At 52.2% G+C, this 25,964-nt stretch overlaps 1 protein-coding gene across 10 annotated transcripts in view; it reads left to right on the top strand.

Moving 5' to 3' along the window:
• DNM1 (dynamin 1) overlaps positions 1-25,964 on the top strand; it is a 1,028,058-nt gene that overhangs the window by 27,395 nt on the left and 974,699 nt on the right. The window lies entirely within an intron of this gene.

The following is a 25,964-nucleotide window of genomic DNA, read 5'->3' as shown; positions in this document are numbered from 1 at the left end:
CCTCGAGTAGGACTATGACCTCCAAACCTTCCTCGAAGGTTCCGTCGACGCCGTCGTCGAGGGTTCCGTCGACGCTGAGGTCGGTGTCTTCGACGCCGTTGTCGAAGGCACCTTCGACACACGGGTCTGTCGACTCGACGCCAGCTTCGACACCGGCGTCGACGCCAAGAAAAGTCACAGTTACGACACACCCAGTGACTATCCCCAGGTCCTCGACGTCGATGGCTCCGAGATTGTCGAGTAGAATTCCAATTCTGTCGAGGTCTTCGAGGCCTCCGCCTTTATTTTCGACGCCACGTTCGAAGCCTTCGACGTCGGCGTCGACAACATCGACGTTTTCGAGGCCGATAATGACAAGTTCGGCACCCTCTGCCTTGGAAATGGGATTTACTCCCTTTATGAGTTCAGAACAATTGAGAACTATGTCCTCAATTTTGGAAGAGGGTGAATTGTCTGAACAGGAAGACACATTTGAGTTGCAGGGACCTGTAACCCCAATTAGAGAGGAATTTTCCTCTGAAGAACGCAGGATAAAGGATCTTCATGATTCCTTACATGCGGCAAGTGGGTTAGACACTTCCCCTGAGGTGGAGTTTGCTAGGCCAGACCCGGGGGAGCATGCTGAAACCCCCTATAGAGCCTTAATGGCCAGGATCACAGAGTTCATGGGATGGTCTGCACCTTCACAATCTTTCCAACAAGATGACCTCACGGATATTCTTGATAAACGCCCACAGGATGATCCTGTGGTGCCTTTCCATAAAGCTCTTCAGAGGAAGATTATGACAAACTGGGAAACCCCAGATGTAGTACCAGCAGTAAATAAAAAACTGTCTACAAAGTACAGGGTATCTTCTACAGACCCGGAGTTTTTGTCTAAACACCCATCCCCAGAAAGTCTGGTGGTACAGGCAGCATCCTCTACCGATGTCAAGACGGCTTATCCTACCGTCCCACAGGACAGGGACGATAAAAAATATGATGCTATGGCAAAGAAAGTCTTTTCAGCATGTAGCATGGCGTTAAAATCTGTTAATGCTACTTGCACCCTTGCTAGGTTCAGCCATACACTTTGGGAGTGTGCTTCTACAGCGGCTGACTCCGGAGGGAGAAGAAAGGGATGCGTTCCTGAATATTATACAGGACGGTAAAGACGCTATGTGCGAATCCCTCCAGACGGGCATTGATTCGGCTGACAGTATCAGCAGAGCAATGGCGGCAAGTACATCAACCAGGAGATTCGCTTGGTTGAGAAAGTCTGGTTTTGCACCAGATGTGCAAGCCATGCTCTTGAACATGCCATTCGATGGCTCTTCTTTGTTCGGGAAAAAGGCGGATGACAGTTTAGAAAAACTGCAAACTTCAAAAGCAGCAGCAAAATCCCTAGGAGCTGCAATCCGTCAGACTCCTTTTCGTCCCACAGGAACCTCTGCGAGGGGCAAGTCCTTTCGCTTCTACTCCGCATTCAGAAGAGGTAGAGGACGACCGGCTCAAAGGGGACAAAGAAGATCTACCCGAGGTGGGCGGGGTAGATATTCAAAAGCCGCAGCAACAGCAGGTGCCTCTTTACCATCTGCATCAGCCGCCCCAAAACCACTCTGAGGACTTCCCTCACAGGACACCTGTAGGAGGCAGGTTGACTCAACATCTGGCGGTATGGCAGGCTATCACGTCAGATGCTTGGGCATTGGAAACAGTTGCCCAAGGTTACTGCCTGCCTTTCCTACGTATACCTCAGAGTCATCCACCGGGGATCAGCTCTCAGAAAGCTCCAGATCCGCTCCTCTTGCAGGAAATTTTGGACCTGCTAGAGAAAGGTGCCATAGAACCGGTACCTGTAGCGGAGAGGAACAAGGGCTGGTACTCCCCTTACTTTCTCATTCCAAAGAAAGACCGAGGACTGAGACCCATCTTGGACTTGCGAGAATTGAACAAATTCCTCAGAAAAGACAAATTCAAGATGGTCACTCTTTCTCAGATCCTCCAGGCCCTTCAGTTCCAGGACTGGTTGGTATCTCTGGACCTTCAGGACGCTTATTTCCATGTGCCTATCCATCTCAAACACAGGAAATACCTGAGGTTCGCAATTGGCAACTCTCACTATCAATTTCGAGTGCTGCCATTTGGGCTGACCTCCGCCCCGAGGGTCTTCACCAAGTTAATGTCGGTAGTGGCTGCAAGTCTAAGGAGGGAAGGGATTCACGTCTACCCCTACCTGGACGATTGGTTGATCAGGGCTGTTTCTTCAGAACAAGCTCAGATCCAGCTAAATCACGTGTGCCACTCCCTTCACAGACTGGGCTTCTCCCTCAATTTAAAGAAGTCACAAATGATACCATCCCAGAGACTCCAGTTCATAGGAGCGATCCTGGACACTTCCCTGGGAAAAGCCTCGCCACCAGAGGTGAGGGCTCAAGATATTCTACAGATGGTTACCAAGTTCCAACATGCCCAACGTCTCCCAGCCTTCGACTTTTTGAGGTTGCTAGGCCTCATGGCATCCTGCATTTTCCTAGTGCCAGAGGCTCGCCTGAGAATGAGATCCCTCCAGTGGGCACTGAGGACTCAGTGGTCACAATTCTCAGGGAGAATGACAGATCTTCTTCAGGTTCCCGGCAGGGTGGCTCGAGACCTTCAGTGGTGGGCCTGTCAGGAGAACATTCTGAAAGGAGAACAGTTTTGGCAACCCTGGCCGGTGATAACAGTAGTCACGGATGCCTCGCTCACGGGGCGGGGAGCCCACGCCAACGACTTGACCATCAGCGGTCGTTGGTCTCCATCGGAGTCCAGACTACATATCAACCTGTTAGAGCTGAGAGCCATCAGACTTGCGCTGAAGGCGTTCCTGCCAGATGTACAAGGGAAGAACGTCCTGATAATGACGGACAACACGGTGGCCATGCATTACCTCAACAAAAGAGGAGGCGTAGGATCACTACCCCTGTGCAGAGAGGCGATGCAGCTCTGGTTTTGGGCAATCCAAGAAGGAATCTCTCTATCGGCAGTTCACCTTGCCGGAGAGAAGAACTTGACAGCGGACGCTCAGAGCAGGCAGAACTCAGTCTCCCACGAGTGGGAGCTAGCTCAGGAAGTCCTTCAAGAGATCTTCACCCTTTGGGGAACCCCTCAGGTAGATCTGTTCGCCACCAGCCTAAACAGGAAATGCGACCTGTTCTGCTCAAGGGAATTTCCCCCGAGAGGAGCTCTGGGAGACGCGTTCATAGTGGACTGGGAGTTTCCGCTTCTGTACGCGTTCCCACCGGTCCCTGTCATTCCTCAAATGATCAGGAGGTTGAGAAGATTCCGGAGAACCATGATCCTAATTGCCCCGGATTGGGCCAGGAGAACGTGGTACCCGGACCTTCTAGACTTGTCCATCTGCCCTCCAATTCGACTTCCACTCAGAGAGAACCTACTCTCACAGAAGGGAGGTCAGGTTCTCCATCCAGACATCAAAACCCTCAACCTTCACGCTTGGCTTCTGAAAGGCTGAGGTACAAGGATTGGGACCTCCCTAATGATGTTATGGAGGTGTTGCTTTCGGCAAGGAGGCCAGCAACAAAGTCTTTATACCGCTGCCGTTGGAACAGATTTTGCAGCTGGTGTAGAGAACAGAATATCGACCCTTTTTCATGTGGTACACCAATGGTTTTGTCCTTCCTATTATATTTGGCAAATTCAGGCCTTCAAGTTGGCACCATTAAGGGCTATCTCGCAGCGCTATCCATCTTTAAGCGTACTGCGGAAGAACCATCCTATTTCAAATTACCCTTGGTAATACAGTTTCTAAAGGGGTTAACCAATGTTTATCCCCCAAGACCATTCCAAGTTCCCCTATGGGATTTAAACTTAGTACTAACTTTCCTGATGGGCAAACCTTTCGAACCTCTCCATTCTTGTTCGTTAAGATTCCTTACCCTTAAAACTGTTTTATTAATAGCACTTACATCTGCTAGAATGGTGAGCGAATTACAAGCTCTTTCTTGTAAACCCCCTCACACAATATTTCACAAAGACAAAGTTGTCCTGCAAGTGAAGCCTAATTTCCTCCCAAAGATGGTTTCTGAATTCCATATCACTCAGAAGATTACTCTACCATCGTTCTATCCTCCTCCTCACCCGGGGAAAGAGGAAGAGAGGTTACACAGGCTAGACCCTAGGAGGGCTTTAAGTTTTTACATCAGTAGACTAGCCAGGATAAGACAGGCAGACCAGCTGTTTGTAGGTTACGCAGGTCACAAGCTGGGGTTACCAATAACTAAGCAGACCATTTCCAGATGGATCATTCTAGCCATTCTGGAATGTTATAAACTGGCAGGGAAAGAGCCCCCTCAAAACCTTAGGGCTCATTCGACCAGAGGTATTGCAGCTTCATCGGCCCTCAAAAGAGGCGTGCCGGTTAAAGACATCTGTGCGGCCGCTACATGGTCGTCTGTCCATACCTTTACACGTTTTTACAATTTGGACTCCTCCTCCAGTCAAGAGGTTTGGAAGGGCTGTACTGCATTCTATTCATCAATAGAAGACAGCGTGAAGTCAGTACTCCCTCCTCCGATAATAGAATACTGCTATGGGAGCCTATCTAAGATGAGGAATACGTCGGAGGACACAATCCCTTCGAAGAACAAGTTACTTCTTACCTTGTAACGTTCTTTCGACGGGATGTTCCTCCGACGTATTCCTCATCGACCTTCCCATCCATCCCCGCAGTTCTACTTCCCTTGTTGTTGCAGCTTACGCTCCTTCAGGGTGATTAGTTAGTCCAGAAAGTATTATTGTGGGCTACAAAACGGAACTGAGCAACGGACGCTGCGCGCGGCCTTTATAGGCAGGATGACGTCGACGTCGATACGGCGGCTGTTGAGGGACATCGACTCGGAGGACGCCGACGCGCAGCGCCCTCTAGAGAGAAAAAATTTTCCGATGCCAGCAGAGCTGGAAGGAGATATCTAAGATGAGGAATACGTCGGAGGAACATCCCGTCGAAAGAACGTTACAAGGTAAGAAGTAACTTGTTCTTCTACGCCCATTGCTAGCTGCAAGGGTGCCGAAGAAGGAAGCGGACACCAAGGTGGCATGGTGGTGGTTATAGACGTTTATTTGTGCATAAAAAGACCCTCCCTATCACTTTCTTCTAAGAAGGGTTTCCCTGCAACAAAACTAATACCAAAGGATCTGTCAGAATATCCATCAAAATCATACACCGTCCTGCGCCACAACCTGCTTTCTATCCCTCACTATACAAATAAAGAATAATCCAAGAGAAAGTTCCTTCTCCAGGAGAGTGTCTCCCTGCTCCTGATACTCGGAATGGGTTTTAAAAGAATGTTCTTTTGCAACAAAAAGTCCAGGGGGAATGACTCTCTTCCCCTGGCTTGTGGGTTCCACCAGGCCTTTACTCAAATCCATGTTTTAGGCCAGGAGAATGACTCCCTTCTCCTGATATTGGTTTATACAGTTTACACCAAAGCCAGGGGTAATGACTTGCCTCCCCTGGCGTCTTTAGCAGAACTCCCAGTTCTGGACGAGGAGAATGACTCCCTTCTTCTGATATTGGTTCTATGGGGACTAAAAAGTTCTCTCTCACGACCTTCAGCTTGATGTATACTTTGGCACTCTGTTTTGGTGTTGGCAAAGTCGCAATCCTTCTTTGGTGTTCAATGGGTTTATCTTAGCCACTCTGACAAGGAAGTTCTCCTCGGATGCCCATTCCGCTAATATTGGCGTCCCAGACCATTCTCAGTTGGTCAGTAATCTTATTGCCGCCACTGCGATGAGGAAGTTCTCCTCAATTTCTCAGTTCCATTTTGTTAGGGTCCCCGGCCCTTCTCTGGTGATCAGTGGGTTGACTGCTGCCACTGTAGAACGAAAGTTCTCATCGGATGCCTGCTTCGCTAATGTTCGGGTACCAGACCCTTCTCGGTTAGTTAGTGGTCTTTTGCAGCCACTGTAATGAGAAAGTTCTCCTCTGAAGCTTGGTGTGCAATGCTTAGGGTCCTCGACCCTTCTCTGGTGGTCAGTGGGTTGACTGTTGCCACTGAGGAAACGAAGTTCTCCTCGGATGCAAGTTTCACTAATGTTGGGGTCCCAGACCCTTCTCGGTTGGTAAGTGGTCTTGTTGCAGCCACTGCAACAAGGGAGTTCTCCTTGGAAACATGGTGTGCAATGTTTCGGGTCCTTGACCCATCTCTGGTGGTCAGTGGACTTATTGTTGCCACTGTGATGACGAAGCTCTCCTTGGATGCTAGGTATACATTTCTTTGGGTTCCCAACACGTCTCTCTTCCACCCATGTGTCCCCTCCGAGTCTCTCATACCTCCTGTTACCTTCTGGGGGACTTAGGAACACCACCAGAACTTTCTGTGACTGGAGTTCGTCTCTCCGATTCTTCTGTCTTCTTTCTCTGGCTTCAACAACACTGCGGTGGTCCACAATCTGATATACTGCTCGACTTTTCTCTCCTGCTTCACGTTTGGGTCCGCTGCAGCTGGACCCACAGAGAACTGCTTCAGCGCGTCGCTGGTGCCCTCCGCTCTGCCGACAGCGTTGGAAACTCCTGTTGGTTTCCACGCTTGTTTCCTCTGGGCTTGACAGGTTTGTTAGTCCGTCGTCCTTTCTTATACAATGTTGTGAGACCCACCCTGGCAGATTGTCAAAGCCCTTTGTTTCTGTTGTCAATTTGATCTTCATGCCTCCTCGGGGCCACCTCGTACCAGCACTAGCACAGTCAATGATCTTCATGTTTTCTGTGCTCTTCTTCATCCTAGTACTTTCTGCTTTAATTATATTCCATAAAATAGCTCTGAATGGAGAGGGGGGCTAAGGAATGTTGGGGAGTGGCATTTTGTAATCACCCTTGTCCCCAGAGAGGTAGCCCCTCCCCATGAACCACCCCTAGGGGGACTATTGGGTAGCAGCCGCACCTCCCTAGACTCATGGTAAAGGGTCACCAGTAGGACCACTACCGCCCTCCTCCTGAACATGCATTTACCCCGGCATTAGAATGTGTCTAATTTTCGTATCTGGCGCTCCAACAGATCCCTAAGAGAAGCGTGCTAAAGAAAAGCCCAAGATTCAGTAAATGATGCAGAATGTATGCGCGGCAACTGTCCCGGATCTGTGCGACCGTGGCCACAAACAGGCGAGCTGGCCAAAAAGCCAGCAAATGCAAGCACCAGAGGAAATTCACGTCCAAGAAAAGCAACCTGGGGAAACCAGGGCCTTTGGCGACACGCGAAATGGGCACAAGTGAATGTTGTTGAGGATCATGGGCCAACACTGGGCCATGCAGGCCACTGCACAATCATCATTAAGTCATTCATGTTGGGTCTGTATTTGGGTACTCAAATATGTTCTGAAGTATGTTGTGGTAGGACTGAGTGTGTATGTGTGTCAGTGTAGTGTTTGCGGCACAAAGCCCAGTTTTGGAAAATGCCAGGCCCTAATTGCAGGCATGAGGATTTTAGAGAAGGGCACCGGTGTGAGGTCAAGAGGAAATAAGCAGGATATGGATTCGTGTTTGCGTTGCTTCTTGGTGTGGCCCGCAGCGTCATCCTTAGATGGATTTAACTCGGCTATCACCCTGTGCCAGTCAGCTCTGTCTGTAGGGTGGCGCATTGTACCCCCTTTGGAGAGAGGACAGGGTGAAGGCGGAGCAGATTTTAGACACACGTGAGAGAGTGGTAAGGTCTAGAGTGGCAAGGAAAGGAAGGGAGGGTGTGTGTGAAGATCCGGCCGTGCAGCAGATCGGGAAAAGGACCTCCTCACGTTGCGGCCGAGAGCGATCATAGAATCGTGGAGACAGTTCCTATCACAATCCTAAGTACTGCAATTCCTCAGTAAATGGCTGCACGATGGGCTTGAGTTCTGCCCCAGCGTATCCTTCAAGTACGGAGGCTTGGCCCTCTGTAAAGTGTTGGTAACCTGCTGGACCCCAGGTGGGAACATCTGGGCTTGCCTAGTTGCAGAGTGCATACGCTGGGGGGCAGGCCGTGGGCCAGAGCGCGGCACTTGCAAAGTCCTGCATGACAGCCTAGATGAGTTGAAGGAAATATGCACTCAAGGACAGCAATTGAGGGGGGCAACTGTCCATTCTAAGGCCTTCATGCAGTAATAGTGTCTTTAGCTCATGGGAGGTCAGGCTCTGAGGCCTTCCTATGCTCAATGCATAAGGGAATAGGAGGGCACCTGCTCCTCCACTTGCCCACATGCGGAAAGTTGGGAGTAACTCAAGGGACTCTTCAATGAGTGTAGCTTCTGATCTGTGGCTCCTCTGGGAGCTGTGGCTCCTGCTGGAATGGGCTGCCTGCTAGGAGCTGTGGCTCCTGCTGGAATGGGCTGCCTGCTAGGAGCTGTGGCTCCTGCTGGAATGGGCTGCCTGCTAGGAGCTGTGGCTGCTTCTGGGAACTCATCTGCATAACCCCGCCCTGTCTATCCTCTTCAGCCTGGCTGTAGTCGCCTGGTCCTGTGAATCTGCGGGGGTCTAGAGTCTTCTTACCAGCTGTATTATTCATGTATTTGTGTGTTCGAGGAGTGCTACATGTAACCTCCGGCTGCTTCCTAGCCACTGTCGGCCTTTTCCAAAGAGACATAAGAAAACTTGACCTGATATAGCATTATTTTTAAACTAGCGTAACAAAACTGGCATGCTGTCCAAAGAAAGGAGGGGGAACTAAATAAGGAAACAAATTAAAATGAAAATTAGCAAAACTAAATGGTAGAATTAAAAAACAATAACACAAAGGTGGAACAGTGCTAGGCATAGGTGCAGTGAGGGGGGCAGTGGATGACCGGGTGGAACAGCGCTAGGCATAGGTGCAGTGAGGGGGCAGTGGATGACCGGGTGGAACAGCGCTAGGCATAGGTGCAGTGAGGGGGGCAGTGGGTGACAGGGTGGAACAGCGCTAGGCATAGGTGCAGTGAGGGGGGCAGTGGGTGACAGGCTGGAACAGTGCTAGGCATAGGTTCAGTGAGGGGGCAGTGGATGACAGGGCGGAACAATGCTAGGCATAGGTGCAGTGAGGAGGCAGTGGATGACAGGGTGGAACAGCGCTAGGCATAGGTGCAGTGAGTGGGCTGTGGATGACAGGGTGGAACAGCACTAGGCATAGGTGCAGTGAGGGGGGCAGTGGATGACCAGGTGGAACAGCGCTAGGCATAGGTGCAGTGAGGGGGGCAGTGGATGACCGGGTGGAACAGTGCTAGGCATAGGTGCAGTGAGGGGGGCAGTGGATGACAGGGCAGAACAGCGCCAGGCATAGGTGCAGTGAGGGGGGCAGTGGATGACCGGGTGGAACAGCGCTAGGCATAGGTGCAGTGAGGGGGCAGTGGATGACCAGGTGGAACAGCGCTAGGCATAGGTGCAGTGAGGGGGGCAGTGGATGACCGAGTGGAACAGCGCTAGGCATAGGTGCAGTGAGGGGGGCAGTGGTTGACCGAGTGGAACAGCGCTAGGCATAGGTGCAGTGAGGGGGGCAGTGGATGACAGGGCGGAACAATGCTAGGCATAGGTGCAGTGAGGAGGCAGTGGATGACAGGGTGGAACAGCGCTAGGCATAGGTGCAGTGAGTGGGCTGTGGATGACAGGGTGGAACAGCACTAGGCATAGGTGCATTGAGGGGGGCAGTGGATGACCGGGTGGAACAGTGCTAGGCATAGGTGCAGTGAGGGGGGCAGTGGATGACCAGGTGGAACAGCGCTAGGCATAGGTGCAGTGAGGGGGGCAGTGGATGACCGGGTGGAACAGCGCTAGGCATAGGTGCAGTGAGGGGGGCAGTGGGTGACAGGCTGGAACAGTGCTAGGCATAGGTTCAGTGAGGGGGCAGTGGATGACAGGGCGGAACAATGCTAGGCATAGGTGCAGTGAGGAGGCAGTGGATGACAGGGTGGAACAGCGCTAGGCATAGGTGCAGTGAGTGGGCTGTGGATGACAGGGTGGAACAGCACTAGGCATAGGTGCAGTGAGGGGGGCAGTGGATGACCAGGTGGAACAGCGCTAGGCATAGGTGCAGTGAGGGGGGCAGTGGATGACCGGGTGGAACAGTGCTAGGCATAGGTGCAGTGAGGGGGGCAGTGGATGACAGGGCAGAACAGCGCCAGGCATAGGTGCAGTGAGGGGGGCAGTGGATGACAGGGCGGAACAATGCTAGGCATAGGTGCAGTGAGGAGGCAATGGATGACAGGGTGGAACAGCGCTAGGCATAGGTGCAGTGAGTGGGCTGTGGATGACAGGGTGGAACAGCACTAGGCATAGGTGCAGTGAGGGGGGCAGTGGATGACCGGGTGGAACAGCGCTAGGCATAGGTGCAGTGAGGGGGGCAGTGGATGACCGGGTGGAACAGCGCTAGGCATAGGTGCAGTGAGGGGGGCAGTGGATGATAGGGCAGAACAGCGCCAGGCATAGGTGCAGTGAGGGGGGCAGTGGATGACAGGGCGGAACAATGCTAGGCATAGGTGCAGTGAGGAGGCAGTGGATGACAGGGTGGAACAGCGCTAGGCATAGGTGCAGTGAGAGGGGAAGTGGATGACCGGGTGGAACAGCGCTAGGCATAGGTGCAGTGAGGGGGGCAGGGGATGACCGGGTGGAACAGCGCTAGGCATAGGTGCAGTGAGGGGGGCAGTGGGTGACAGGCTGAAACAGCGCTAGGCATAGGTGCAGTGAGGGGGGCAGTGGATGACAGGGCGGAACAATGCTAGGCATAGGTGCAGTGAGGAGGCAGTGGATGACAGGGTGGAACAGCCCTAGGCATAGGTGCAGTGAGTGGGCTGTGGATGACAGGGTGGAACAGCGCTAGGCATAGGTGCAGTGAGGGGGCAGTGGGTGACAGGGCAGAACAGCGCTAGGCATAGGTGCAATGAGGGGGCAGTGGGTGACAGGGCAGAACAGCGCTAGGCATAGGTGCAGTGAGGGGGCTGTGGATGACAGGCTGGAACAGCGCTAGGCATAGGTGCAGTGAGGGGGCAGTGGATGACCGGGTGGAACAGCGCTAGGCATAGGTGCAGTGAGGGGGGCAGTGGATGACCGGGTGGAACAGCGCTAGGCATAGGTGCAGTGAGGGGGGCAGTGGATGACCGGGTGGAACAGCGCTAGGCATAGGTGCAGTGAGGGAGGCAGTGGATGACCGGGTGGAACAGCGCTAGGCATAGGTGCAGTGAGGGGGGCAGTGGATGACAGGGCAGAACAGCGCCAGGCATAGGTGCAGTGAGGGGGGCAGTGGATGACAGGGTGGAACAATGCTAGGCATAGGTGCAGTGAGGAGGCAGTGGATGACAGGGTGGAACAGCGCTAGGCATAGGTGCAGTGAGGGGGCAGTGGATGACCGGGTGGAACAGCGCTAGGCATAGGTGCAGTGAGGGGGGCAGTGGATGACCGGGTGGAACAATGCTAGGCATAGGTGCAGTGAGGGGGGCAGTGGATGACCGGGTGGAACAGCGCTAGGCATAGGTGCAGTGAGGGGGGCAGTGGGTGACCGGGTGGACCAGCGCTAGGCATAGGTGCAGTGAGGGGGGCAGTGGGTGACAGGCTGGAACAGCGCTAGGCATAGGTGCAGTGAGGGGAGCAGTGGGTGAGAGGGTGGAACAGCTCCAGGCATAGGTGCAGTGAGGGGGGCAGTGGGTGACCGGGTGGACCAGCGCTAGGCATAGGTGCAGTGAGGGGGGCAGTGGGTGACAGGCTGGAACAGCGCTAGGCATAGGTGCAGTGAGGGGAGCAGTGGGTGAGAGGGTGGAACAGCTCCAGGCATAGGCGCAGTGAGGTGGGCAGTGGGAGAGAGGGTGGAACAGCTCCAGGCATAGGTGCAGTGAGAGGGCAGTGGATAACTCTTGTGTGGCCTCTTTACTCTGCAGTTTGGTTGTCAAAATGAGAATCTTGGAAATGTTCTGTTATTTCTATTTGTAAAGCGCATGCATACCCAACATGGTTTTCTTGGCGCTGAGAAAGGGGGAATAAGTATAATGAGAAATGGGAGCCAAAGGGCCAGATTTTCTCTGATTTACGGAAACGTGCAAACCCAGGCGTGGGCGGCTCTGATGCGGAGAGGAGGGTCCTGGAGAAATTCACGAGAAAGGGCTAGGGGGTGGGGGGGAGGGCTTGGGCGTGTTGTAAGCTGGGGCTGGAGGCCCACGGTCGCGAAATGAGACAGGAAATGTCGACCCTGTGCCAGACTCCCCATCTGGAAGCAATCCGAGGCTGGGGAATGGGAAGTGGCGAAACCTGAACCCAGGAAGGAGGAGGCCACGTGGCGAGAAACTGCCGTCACTCAGGAATGCAAACTTCCAAAGCATGAGCCCGGGCGAGCAGGAAACGACAACATGCGGAGTCTGCACTAAAAGGGGGCCAGGCAGGCCTTCCTGGAATCCAGTCGCATTTTCTTTCTAAGAAAGTGGCCGTATTTTGCACCGGTGCTGAGTTTTGCTACCCTTGGGGGTAGAAGGCGGGCGGTGCAGTGGCACCGTAGATGTGAGGGCAGGAGGTTTCTCTGGGCAGCCATCCTCTGGCCCAGTGGTACCCATCAGGTGCGCCATCGGGGCTGCATGGGATGATGGATGGTGGGGGAACTATGGCAACTGATTGATAGGTTTGCTTGTCTTTTCCTATAACTGAGCCACAGCGCCCTGCGTGGGCACCACAGGCCTGCATGGGCATCCTGGCACTGCTTTAGATCCATGTGGCTGCCAAGTCTGCGCTTGTCTGTTTGGGCACCATAGGCCTGCTTGGATACCCAGTGTCTGCTTGGGCATCCTGCCTCTGCTTGAGATCCATGTGGCTGCCAAGTCTGCGCTTGTCTGTTTGGGCACCATAGGCCTGCATGGGCATCCTGCCTCTGCTTGAGATCCATGTGGCTGCTAAGTCTGCGCTTGTCTGTTTGGGCACCATAGGCCTGCATGGGCATCCTGCCTCTGCTTGAGATCCATGTGGCTGCCAAGTCTGCGCTTGTCTGTTTGGGCACCATAGGCCTGCATGGGCATCCTGCCTCTGCTTGAGATACTTGATGATGATAAGTAGGTCAGTGTCTACTTGGGCATCCTGCCTCTGCTTGAGATACTTGATGATGATATGTAGGTCAGTGTCTACTTGGGCATCCTGCCTCTGCTTGAGATACTGGATGATGATAAGTAGGTCAGTGTCTACTTGGGCATCCTGCCTCTGCTTGAGATACTGGATGATGATAAGTAGGTCAGTGTCTACTTGGGCATCCTGCCTCTGCTTGAGATACTTGATGATGATAAGTAGGTCAGTGTCTGCTTGGGCATCCTGCCTCTGCTTGAGATACTGGATGATGATAAGTAGGTCAGTGTCTGCTTGGGCATCCTGCCTCTGCTTGAGATACTGGATGATGATAAGTAGGTCAGTGTCTGCTTGGGCATCCTGCCTCTGCTTGAGATACTTGATGATGATAAGTAGGTCAGTGTCTGCTTGGGCATCCTGCCTCTGCTTGAGATACTGGATGATGATAAGTAGGTCAGTGTCTACTTGGGCATCCTGCCTCTGCTTGAGATACTGGATGATGATAAGTAGGTCAGTGTCTACTTGGTCATCCTGCCTCTGCTTGAGATACTGGATGATGATAAGTAGGTCAGTGTCTACTTGGGCATCCTGCCTCTGCTTGAGATACTGGATGATGATAAGTAGGTCAGTGTCTACTTGGTCATCCTGCCTCTGCTTGAGATACTGGATGATGATAAGTAGGTCAGTGTCTACTTGGGCATCCTGCCTCTGCTTGAGATACTTGATGATGATAAGTAGGTCAGTGTCTACTTGGGCATCCTGCCTCTGCTTGAGATACTGGATGATGATAAGTAGGTCAGTGTCTACTTGGGCATCCTGCCTCTGCTTGAGATACTGGATGATGATAAGTAGGTCAGTGTCTACTTGGGCATCCTGCCTCTGCTTGAGATACTGGAATGATGATAAGTAGGTCAGTGTCTACTTGGGCATCCTGCCTCTGCTTGAGATACTGGATGATGATAAGTAGGTCAGTGTCTACTTGGGCATCCTGCCTCTGCTTGAGATACTGGATGATGATAAGTAGGTCAGTGTCTACTTGGGCATCCTGCCTCTGCTTGAGATACTGGATGATGATAAGTAGGTCAGTGTCTACTTGGGCATCCTGCCTCTGCTTGAGATACTGGATGATGATAAGTAGGTCAGTGTCTACTTGGGCATCCTGCCTCTGCTTGAGATACTGGATGATGATAAGTAGGTCAGTGTCTACTTGGGCATCCTGCCTCTGCTTGAGATACTTGATGATGATAAGTAGGTCAGTGTCTGCTTGGGCATCCTGCCTCTGCTTGAGATACTTGATGATGATAAGTAGGTCAGTGTCTGCTTGGGCATCCTGCCTCTGCTTGAGATACTGGATGATGATAAGTAGGTCAGTGTCTGCTTCGGCATCCTGCCTCTGCTTGAGATACTGGATGATGATAAGTAGGTCAGTGTCTGCTTGGGCATCCTGCCTCTGCTTGAGATACTTGATGATGATAAGTAGGTCAGTGTCTGCTTGGGCATCCTGCCTCTGCTTGAGATACTGGATGATGATAAGTATGTCAGTGTCTACTTGGGCATCCTGCCTCTGCTTGAGATACTGGATGATGATAAGTAGGTCAGTGTCTACTTGGTCATCATGCCTCTGCTTGAGATACTGGATGATAAGTAGGTCAGTGTCTACTTGGGCATCCTGCCTCTGCTTGAGATACTGGATGATGATAAGTAGGTCAGTGTCTACTTGGTCATCCTGCCTCTGCTTGAGATACTGGATGATGATAAGTAGGTCAGTGTCTACTTGGGCATCCTGCCTCTGCTTGAGATACTTGATGATGATAAGTAGGTCAGTGTCTACTTGGGCATCCTGCCTCTGCTTGAGATACTGGATGATGATAAGTAGGTCAGTGTCTGCTTGGGCATCCTGCCTCTGCTTGAGATACTGGATGATGATAAGTAGGTCAGTGTCTACTTGGGCATCATGCCTCTGCTTGAGATACTGGATGATGATAAGTAGGTCAGTGTCTACTTGGGCATCCTGCCTCTGCTTGAGATACTTGATGATGATAAGTAGGTCAGTGTCTACTTGGGCATCCTGCCTCTGCTTGAGATACTGGATGATGATAAGTAGGTCAGTGTCTACTTGGGCATCCTGCCTCTGCTTGAGATACTGGATGATGATAAGTAGGTCAGTGTCTACTTGGTCATCATGCCTCTGCTTGAGATACTGGATGATGATAAGTAGGTCAGTGTCTACTTGGGCATCCTGCCTCTGCTTGAGATACTGGATGATGATAAGTAGGTCAGTGTCTACTTGGGCATCCTGCCTCTGCTTGAGATACTGGATGATGATAAGTAGGTCAGTGTCTACTTGGGCATCCTGCCTCTGCTTGAGATACTTGATGATGATAAGTAGGTCAGTGTCTACTTGGGCATCCTGCCTCTGCTTGAGATACTTGATGATGATAAGTAGGTCAGTGTCTACTTGGGCATCCTGCCTCTGCTTGAGATACTTGATGATGATAAGTAGGTCAGTTTCTACTTGGTCATCATGCCTCTGCTTGAGATACTGGATTATGATAAGTTAGTCTGTGTCTATCTGGGCACCACAGGCCTGCTTGGGGCACCGTGGGTCTCGGGTCTCTTTGGGCATCGCAGGTCTGCTTGGGCAGCCTAGGGATTCTTGGACATCCTTTGCTGTACAGAGTCCTAATAAAGAGCTACGAGGCTAACATGCTATGCTTCATGAGCAAGACAATGGTCTTCAGCTTTATCTTCGACTCTTGTGTGCAGGAATCCTCTGACCAAGAGTTAGAGGCCAGTGTGTTTTGGATGTGTGCAGCCAGGAGGACCAAGCTGGGCCTTCTTTGTGTTCAAAAGAACATTCTAGAAATCATGTTTTATGTAGAGAATATACTAGGGTGGGGGCATCGCACAGCGTTTTAGAGGCAATGCCAAGCTGGAAACACCACAGATATTCTAGGGGTCTTGGGCAGCATTTGGAAGTGTTGGATCAGTCGCAGTCTGGTTTCTAAGTGATATAGAAGAATGTAGCACAAACCTACTGGACAAGCTGCCTGGGGCCTCTTCCGTCTGCCTGTTTTCTTGAGAGTCCATGTCATAGACTTTCACTGTGGGGGCTAAGGAGTGAGCACTGGTTCTACTGGTTGATCCAACGTGTTGCCGACATACAGTTGGCCGAGCCATGCAGCATCTGATTGGATGGTTGACCAATCAGAGCCCACTGTGTTCCAATGTGAATCATGATCCTTCAGAACGTTCAACACGTTCGTGTTCCAATGGTTCCTTCAGAATGGCCCAGTGGTTTGTAAATAAGTTGTTATGAGTCTAATGCTTGTTGCCAAGTCAAGTGTGAGGAGTCATGGAAGGGTCGGCGCTTCCTTGGGACGGACAGTTTAGTCTACATCAGATCGGCTTACCCTCGCTTCGCAAATGAATTTATAATGAAGAGCTGTGAACCCCTGTCTTCTCTTGAGTGGTTACTTACTCTAGTTTAAATGAAACAGTGGACCCCACAGTGCAATCTTTGAAAGCACACATCTGGACAAAGTTCTATGGCAGTTTGCTTGCTTGAGGCATAGTGCGTGGCTCATTAGAGTGGGTGGGTTCACATGTGATCAGAGCAGTGTTCAGGGTCTGTGGAGCCTTCACTCTGAAGGACACCATGTCACCTAGCGGCATCTGGAGGCGAGATCTGCCACCACACACAAGGCCCATGCCGGGCCTTTTGCGGTCTGCTGCTGTAAACCTATTAAGCACGTGAGTGAAGGCTCATGGCTTGTTATTTATGTACCATTGGATTTGAAGTCAAATGACCCAAGCATGCTGATTAGCCTGTATCAAGACCACCGAGCTGAGGCGTCGCAGAAAGGAAAGGCGCGGTATTCTATCGTCCGGGTAAAGAGGAAGATGCTCTTGTGTTTCTTTTTTCTGTACCTTCTTTTGGATTTCAGCAATTATTCTGGGCCGGGGGCTCAGTTTTAGAATTCTATTTTTTAAATAACAGAAGTAGCAGACCCTCTGTCTGTGCAGAAGATGCCCTCAATTCTCTCCCTGTTCTGAGGGAGAGGGATGTGGGTTAGCCCGCTGTCTGCACAGAATATGTCCTCAATTCTCTCCCTATAATGGATGGAGAGGGATGTGGGTTAGCCCGCTGTCTGCACAGATGTCCTCAATTCTCTCCCTATAATGGATGGAGAGGGATGTGGGTTAGCCTGCTGTCTGCACAGATGTCCTCAATTCCCTCCCTTTAATGGAGGGAGAGGGATGTGGGATAGCCCGCTGTCTGCACAGATGTCCTCAATTCCCTCCCTGTAATGGAGGGAGAGGGATGTGGGATAGCCCGCTGTCTGCACAGATGTCCTCAATTCCCTCCCTTTAATTGAGGGAGAGGGATGTGGGATAGCCCGCTGTCTGCACAGATGTCCTCAATTCCCTCCCTGTAATGGAGGGAGAGGGATGTGGGTTAGCCCACTGTCTGCACAGAAGATGTCCTCAATTCACTCCCTATAATGGAGGGAGAGGGATGTGGGAGAGCCCGCTGTCTGCACAGATGTCCTCAATTCTCTCCCTATAATGGATGGAGAGGGATGTGGGTTAGCCTGCTGTCTGCACAGAAGATGTCCTCAATTCACTCCCTATAATGGAGGGAGAGGGATGTGGGATAGCCCGCTGTCTGCACAGATGTCCTCAATTCTCTCCCTATAATGGATGGAGAGGGATGTGGGTTAGCCTGCTGTCTGCACAGAAGATGTCCTCAATTCACTCCCTATAATGGAGGGAGAGGGATGTGGGATAGCCCGCTGTCTGCACAGATGTCCTCAATTCTCTCCCTATAATGGATGGAGAGGGATGTGGGTTAGCCCGCTGTCTGCACAGATGTCCTCAATTCCCTCCCTGTAATGGAGGGAGAGGGATGTGGGTTAGCCCGCTGTCTACACAGATGTCCTCAATTCTCTCCCTATAATGGATGTAGAGGGATGTGGGTTAGCCCGCTGTCTGCACAGATGTCCTCAATTCTCTCCCTATAATGGATGGAGAGGGATGTGGGTTAGCCCGCTGTCTGCACAGATGTCCTCAATTCCCTCCCTTTAATGGAGGGAGAGGGATGTGGGATAGCCCGCTGTCTGCACAGATGTCCTCAATTCCCTCCCTGTAATGGAGGGAGAGGGATGTGGGTTAGCCCACTGTCTGCACAGAAGATGACCTCAATTCTCTCCCTATACTGAGGGAGAGGGATGTGGGTTAGCCTGCTGTCTGCGCAGAAGATGTCCTCAATTCCCTCCCTATAATGGAGGGAGAGGGATGTGGGTTAGCCCGCTGTCTGCGCAGAAGATGTCCTCAATTCTCTCCCTCTACTGAGGGGGAGGGATGTGGGTTAGCCCGCTGTCTGCGCAGAAGATGTCCTCAATTCTCTCCCTTTACTGGGGGAGAGGGATGTGGGTTATCCCGCTCTCTGCGCAGAAAATGTCCTCAATTCACTCCCTGTATCGGGGGAGAGGGATGTGGATTAGCCCGCTGTCTGCGCAGAAGATGTCCTCAATTCTCTCCCTGTATTGGGGGAGAGGGATGTGGATTAGCCCACTGTCTGCACAGAAAATGTCCTCAATTCTCTCCCTGTAATGGAGGGAGAGGGATGTGGGTTAGTCCCCTGTCTGCACAGAAGATGCCCTCAATTCTCTCCCTGTATTGGGGGAGAGGGATGCGGATTAGCCCACTGTCTGCACAGAAAATGTCCTCAATTCTCTCCCTGTAATGGAGGGAGAGGGATGTGGGTTAGCCCGCTGTCTGCACAGAAGATGCCCTCAATTCTCTCCCTGTACTGAGGGAGAGGGATGTGTGTTAGCCCGCTGTCTATGCAGAAGAGCGTGTCCTAAATTGCGGATAGAGGCCATGTAAACTGAGAGGCTAGACAGGGAAAATCAGGTATCGTCCTTGATGAGGCAGCCACATTCGTCTCGCCGCAATAGGCCTGCGTGTACGAAAACGATAAGTGGCAGCACGCAAACAGTACTGGAATCATTATTGAGCTGAAAGTAAATCTTGGGTGGTGTTTTAGAAACGCTTATGCAACTCTGTGTACCCCCAACCACCTTCCGGCACTCCGAGCCCTCATCTCTTGATCGCCGAGGTAGGGTATCGGATGCAGCCTTTGTGAGCATGTCTGCTGCTCAGACCCACCTCCAAGAGTTGAGGGATAGAGTGTGCCCCACTAAGTCGTGACGCAGCCTTTGTTTCCAGAGGTGAAGGCAGAAAGGAGGCGGGCAATTGGCCCACATCCCCCATCTCTGGTCACTGATCATCTGCCAGCGAATCTCGGATAATATTTTGGGAGGAAGAAAAGCGCCTCTTGTGCAAAGCTGCTTCAACGAAACTGTCGTAAATGAGGGGGGGTTGCAGTTTTGGGGTTCGTTTACAGTATGAACAGTGTTTTTGGCTAGGTGTTGCCCTAATGAAGATCACCATAGTGAGGCTAGCCGATTTCCCTTTAAAATGGCAAGCTTGTTGCTTCTTTTTTTAACATCTCTGGGGCATATATTTTCTGAACCAGCAACACTTCACCTACCAGGCATTTTACACATAATGGGCTGCCAGTCTTGTTGAGGGCAAGGGGGGCTGCGTAGATTCTTGTAGGGGGAGAAGCACATACAGCTAGCATCTTGCAGACCTCTGCTGATGGGGAGCCCCCTGGGGAGCTAGGCAGACCTTGAAACATCCAATTATCCTTTGACAGGCCAAGGGCTGTTGATGGTTTTACTGATCAATTCATGTCCATTCTGCACTAGTTAGCATCTGCCAGGGCCTCTGAGGCATTCCATTGCGCCGAGAGCCGCCACTGCATACTCTGCACTCCTCAGCACTAGATGGAGCAGGTCCCTTCTTCTCAATGATATGATAAGGCATTTATAACGCGCCTATGCACAAGTGTTTAAAGACGCGACAAGGCCAGGGAAGGGAAACAGAGGGAGGACAAACACAACGATCTTACTAGGCCTAGTGACATTGAGATTGCGCGAGTGCAGAGGAGCGGGGAGGGAAGAAGTGCCAGGGGAAGGGAAGGAAGGGCCAGTACAGGACACAGGATCAAAATAGGTAGTGCGACCAGCAGGTGGCAGTGCAAGGGTTAAGTGCAGACAACAGGTTTCTGATAAGGGCAAATAAAGGTACTGTAGGGTTGCAGATACAGACCCAAGTGCAGGGGGTGCCAGGAGGCAGTGCAGGAGTGCAACTGGGCAGGCAGGGACCTGGGCCCGAGTTCAGAGGATAACCAGGTGGCTAGTACAGTATCAGACAAGATCAGCAGGGGGGAGGAAGAGAGAAGGCAGAAGCAAAGAGTAATGTCTTGAGGTGCTTCCAGAACCAGAGATGTTTCCGCTCAAGTTTCAGAGAGGCAGGGAGGCTGTTCCAGAGGGAGGCGCCCACCAAAGAAAGAGATCTGCCCCCAACTCGTTGCTTGGAGAAGTGACTGACCATCAAGGAGTTGGAGGTGGAGGAGTGAAGAGCTTGAGTTGGAAGAAATTTCCAGAGAGAGAGTTGGAGGTATTGCTGCCCCGGGCCTCAGAAGGCCCTGTGGACAATGCATAGGGTCTTGAACTTGATCCCTGCCATTGGAGGCAATGGAGAGATTTCAGGGCTGGAAAGATATGATCCCTGGGCTTGAGGCCAAGGACAAGTCTTGCAGTCCTTTTCTGGATGAGTTGTAGAGGACGGAGAGTCGAGGCAGGAAGATTTAGAAAGAGGCTGTTGCAGTAGTTCAGCCGAGTGAGAACTAGAGCTCTGGAGACGGTGATCTTCTGGGGGAAGGAGAGGAAGAATACCTCTGAGGAGGTGCAGCTGGTAGTTTGATTACTTAGAGACATCAGAGATGTGAGGAAAGAAGGAGAGTGTGGAGTCAAAGATGACCACAAGGTTCTTAGCCTCACAGGTGGGAGCAGGAAGAGGACCCAGACTGGATGGCCAGAGAGTGACAGGAAAGGAAGGTGCAGCTGTGCCGATGAGGAGGATCTCCGTCTTACTGGCATTAAGGCAGAGATCATTGGCGGCACACCACTCCTGGATTGCAGACAGACAATCCGGGATGAGAGAGGGAGAAGAGGTGGTTGAGGGGAGCCTGAAAATGAGCTGAGTGTCATCCGCATCGCACTGAAAATTGGAGCAGAGAGCAGCAATGCGGCAGGAGAGAGGTGCCAGGTGTTGGTTGAACAGCCAGGGAGAAAGGTTAGACCCCTGGGGAACACCACAGGTAGAGAGTAGATAGAGGAAAGGAAGGACCCAAGTTGGACCTGGGAGGGTCGGTCAGAGAGAAAAGAGATCAGCCAGGCCAGGGCCTGATCAGTGATGCCCAGGTTATAAAAGAGCCGGTTAAGCAGGATGGCATGGTTGACAGTGTCAAAGACAGAGGAGAGATTGAGTAAGATGAGGACAGAGGACACATGAAAAGGTTTGTGGTGACTCCTACTCTAGGTTGTGATGCCAGATACAGATCTCATACCATAGTGTATGTGGTTATGACACACTGCGGTTGTGATGCTCACGGCTTGTAGTGCACGTAGTGACAGCTGGAACCTGCCTTGACCCTTATCTTCTAGGACGTGGTAGCAGGAGAAGGCCTCTTCCGCTTAGTCTAGAATGTGATTGCTGGAATAAACACCACACTTCCACTTTAGGCCTTGCCAGCTGAAAAAAGGCTTTTACTCCTAGTCTGGGCCAGGAGAGCAGGAGCAGGCCTCACGCTCCTAGTCTAGGTGCGGCCTACTCCTGCTAGGCCAGCCTAGACTAGGAGCGTGAGGCCTACTTCTGCTGTCCCGGCCAGAACTAGGCAGGGACAGCAGGAGGAGGTCTCAGGTTCCTATCCTAGGACCAAATTGCAGGAGAAAGCAACCCTTGTGCTCTTGGTGCAGGTGTGAATTGCAGGGGCAGGGCTTGTGCTTCTCCCCAGGCCATGTAAGCTTTGCGCTTCGAGTCTGGTTGGGATAGCAAGAGCAGATTCCAGTCTGTTAGCCTTGGCAGCAGGAGCATGCCTCGTGCTCCAGCCTATGACGGGTTAACAGGGGAAGGTGTCAGGCACATATGATCCCAGCCTAGGCCCAGATAGCGGGAGCCGGTCATACGATTCAACACTAGGCCAGGATAGCAGAAGCAAGCTGCCTGCTCTCTGTTACTCACCACCAAACTGGCCGGGGCGTTGGATTATATGGACGTCAAGTCAACCAGATGGAAGAAGTAGAACGGCAAACCCAAAGGGCTCCACTTGTAAGCCAGGGTTCACCAGAACCTAGGCCTCCTCAACTTGAGGGAACTCTTTTTTATGATGTCCCCCTCTGCTGGTAAGTGTGGACAGACAGAGGGGTAAATCACAAAAAAGAGCGGGGAACATGCGCACCGCCGAACCAAGGCTGTTAAAGGAAATGACAGTAGGTTAATGCAAGCAGAAAAGATCAGACACAAATTATTCCCAAATCGTCCCTGATATACCTGGGGTATGGATGTGATAAGATATCGGAGCGTGGACCTAGGAAAACCAAAGACAAGTAATTAACCCCCCTATCCTAGATTGACAGCAGTAATAGGGAAGGAAGGAAAAAGGAGCTGGCTTACCGCAGTGGGGAATGGGTTGAGATCTAAAGAATAGGATTTAGTCCAGAAACAACAGCGTGGAGAAAGCAATAAACAGGGCAGTTAGTAAGGGTAAATAACCCGGGCGGCACAAGGGTAGCACTAGGTCCAGGTTGGTGCATAAAGAGCTGAGCGTCCTTGAGTGCATGTGATGTTTGCTCCGCTTGATAATGGACTTGTGGTGGTTTGTTTCTCCTTGAGCTCCAGAAATCAGTGTAACGAATATCAAAGAAAACACTGTAGAACCATATGGTATTGCAGTTTTGAATGGCAGTGCAAGCAGGAGCGTGTGAACCCCTTGGTATGTGATAGTGTATCACTGATGGACTTAGCCGAGTAAGCAACAAAGGTGTAAGCACAGCAGTAGGCTTACCGAGCGTTCGGGAACAGCAAGAGATCCAGAACGTTAGGCGGAAAGGAATCCGTTCAGGAAGCTGAAGTCACCAATGGCGGCAGATAGAAGCTAGGAACAGGGTGTAAGACCAGGAAGTCTGTAACACTTTCCGAGTCAGTGATATATCACTGGAATGAGTGATAAGGCAGTAGAATGTCTGTGTAGCAATTTCGAGTCGGCAACAAAGGAAGTACAATGACCGTATAGCAAGGTTGTAGTCGAAACAAGAAAAACTTGCTAGAATATTGGAAGATAACGCTTACAAATAGAAGCAGCGTTTCACCTCTGAATGCATCCTTTAACATCTGCGTGAGAAGCGGAGTCTGTGAGGCCGTGTTATGTGGGAGGACACTTGACCCGTCATGTGCCACGGCATGCTACATACTCTTCTCAAGTGAACCAAAGCTGTCATTCGTCGCCATAGCAACCTCCAACGCTGCCATACAGGAGCAGCCCAGCGATAGAATGCAAAAAACTCCTGCCGGCTAGTGCAAGAGCCCCGCTGTCTCAGAGCTGTAACACTCTCAGACTTGGCTGCTTTAGCAGGAGCAGGTTGCATGCTCACCGTCTAAGCCACAATGGCTGCAGTAGGCCCCAAATCAACTATCCTAGGCCTGGATAACAGGAGCAAGCCTCACTCTAATAGTCTGGGGCAGGAGTAGGCCTCAGATTCCTAGTCTAGCCTGGGGTAACATGAGAAGACTTCACTCTCCTAGAATAGGCCGGAATAGGAGGAGCGGGCCTAAAGCTCCTAGTTTAGGCTATGATAGCAGGAGCAGGTCTTACTCTCCTAGCCTAGGCCATGATAATCAGGAGTAGGCCTTGCACTCCTAGTCTAGCCTGGGATAGCAGGAGCAGGCCTCATGCTCCTAGCCTAGGCCATGCTAGCAGGAGTAGGCCTCAAATTCCTAGTCTAGGTTGGAGTAAAATAATAAGACTTCACTCTCCTAGAATAGACCAGGCTAGGAGGAGCGGGCCTTAAGCTCCTAGCCTTGGCCATGATAGCAGGAGTAGGCTGCACACTCCTAGTCTAGACTGGGATAGCAGGACAAGCCCTCATGCTTGTAGAACAGGCCAGGATTGCAGGAGTAGGCCTCAAACTCCTACTCTAGGCTGGGATAGCAGGAGCAGACCTCATGCTTGTAGAATAGGCCAGGATTGCAGGAGTAGGCCTCTCACTCCTAGCCTAGGCCGAGATAGCAGTAGTAGGGCTCACGCTCCTAGAATAGGCTGAGATAGCAGAAGCAGGCCTGAACCTGGCAGCATCTGATGCCAGAGGCTGGGAGAGCAGGACAAGGCCTCACGCTCCTAGCCTAAGCCGGGATAGCAGGAGCACGCCTCACACCCCTAGAACCGATTGGGATAGCAGAAGCAGGCCTGAACCTGGCAGCACCTGATGCCAGAGGCCGGTAGAGCAGGAGTAGGCCTCACGCTCCTAGCCTAAGCCGGGTTAGCAGGAGTGGGACTTGCGCTCCTAGAATAGGCCGGAACAGCAGGAGCAGGCCTGAGCCTGGCAACGCCAGAAGCCAGCAGAGCAGGAGTAGGACTCATGCTCCTATCACTGGATAGCAGGAGTAGGACTCGCGCTCCTAGAATAGGCCGGGATAGCAGGAGCAGGCCTGAGCTTGGCAGCACCTGAAGCCAGAGGCCGGGAGAGCAAGAGTAGGCCTCACGCTCCTAACCTAGGCCGTGAGAGCAGGAGTAGGACTCGCGCTCCTAGAATAGGCCGGGATAGCAGGATCAGGCCTGAGACCGGCAGCACCTGCAGCCAGAGGCCGGGAGAGCATGAGTAGGACTAAGCTCCGAGTCTAGGCCAAGATAGCAGGAGTCAGACTCACGCTCCTAGAATAGGCCCAGATAGCAAGATCAGGCCTGAGCCTGGCCGCAACTGGAGCCAGAAGCCGGCAGAGCAGGAGTAGGCCTCACCCTCCTATCCTAGGCCGGGATAGCAGAAGTAGGACCCACGCTCCTAGAATAGGCCCGGTTAGCAGGATCAGGTCTGAGCCTGGCAGCACCTGAAGCCAGAACCCGGCAGAGCAGGAGTAGGCCTCACCCTCCTATCCTAGGCCGGAATAGCAGAACCAGGACTTGCGCTCCTAGAATAGGCCCAGGTAGTAGGATCAGGCCTGAGCCTGGCACCTTCTAAAGTCAGAAGCCGGCAGAGCAGGAGTAGGCCTCACCCTCCTATCCTAGGTCGGGATAGCAGAAGTAGGACTCGAGCTCCTAGAATAGGCACAGATAGCAGGTTCAGGCCTGAGCCTGGCAGCACCTGAAGCCAGAAGCCGGCAGAGCAGGAGTAGGCTTCGACCTCCTATCGTAGGCTAGGATAGCAGAAGTAGGACTCACACTCCTATCCTAGGCCAGGATAGCATGAGTAGGTCTTGCACTCCTAGAATAGACCAGGATAGCAGGAGCAGGCCTGAGCCCGGCAGAGCAGGAGTAGGCTCACCCTCCTATCCTAGGCCAGGATAGCATGAGTAGGCCTCACCCTCCTAGAATGGGTAGGATAGCAGGCACAGGCCTGAGCCCAGCAGCACCTGAAGCCAGGAGCCGGCAGAGCAGGAGTAGGGCTCACCCTCATATCCTAGGCCGGGATAGGATGAGTAGGTCTCGCGCTCCTAGAATAGGCCAGGATAGCAGGAGCAGGCCTGATCCCGGCAGAGCAGGAGTAGGCTCACCCTTGTATCCTAGGCCAGGATAGCAGGAGTAGGCCTCACCCTCATATCCTAGGCCAGGATAGCAGGAGCAGGCCTGAGCCCGGCAGAACCTGAAGCCGGCAGAGCAGGAGTAGGGCTCACCCTCCTAACCTAGGCCAGGATAGCAGGAGTAGGTCTCGCCCTCCTATCCTAGGCCAGGATAGCAGGAGCAGGCCTGAGCCCGGCAGCACCTGAAGCCAGGGGCCGGGAGAGCAGGAGTAGGCCTCACCTTCCTATCCTAGGCCCTGATAGCATGAGT

This window comes from Ambystoma mexicanum, chromosome 8, assembly GCF_040938575.1.
Source record: "Ambystoma mexicanum isolate Mex_15411 chromosome 8, UKY_AmexF1_1, whole genome shotgun sequence".
NCBI lineage: Eukaryota > Metazoa > Chordata > Amphibia > Caudata > Ambystomatidae > Ambystoma > Ambystoma mexicanum.
Note: the sequence above shows the minus strand (reverse complement) of the source record. Positions and strands in the feature narration are given on the sequence as shown.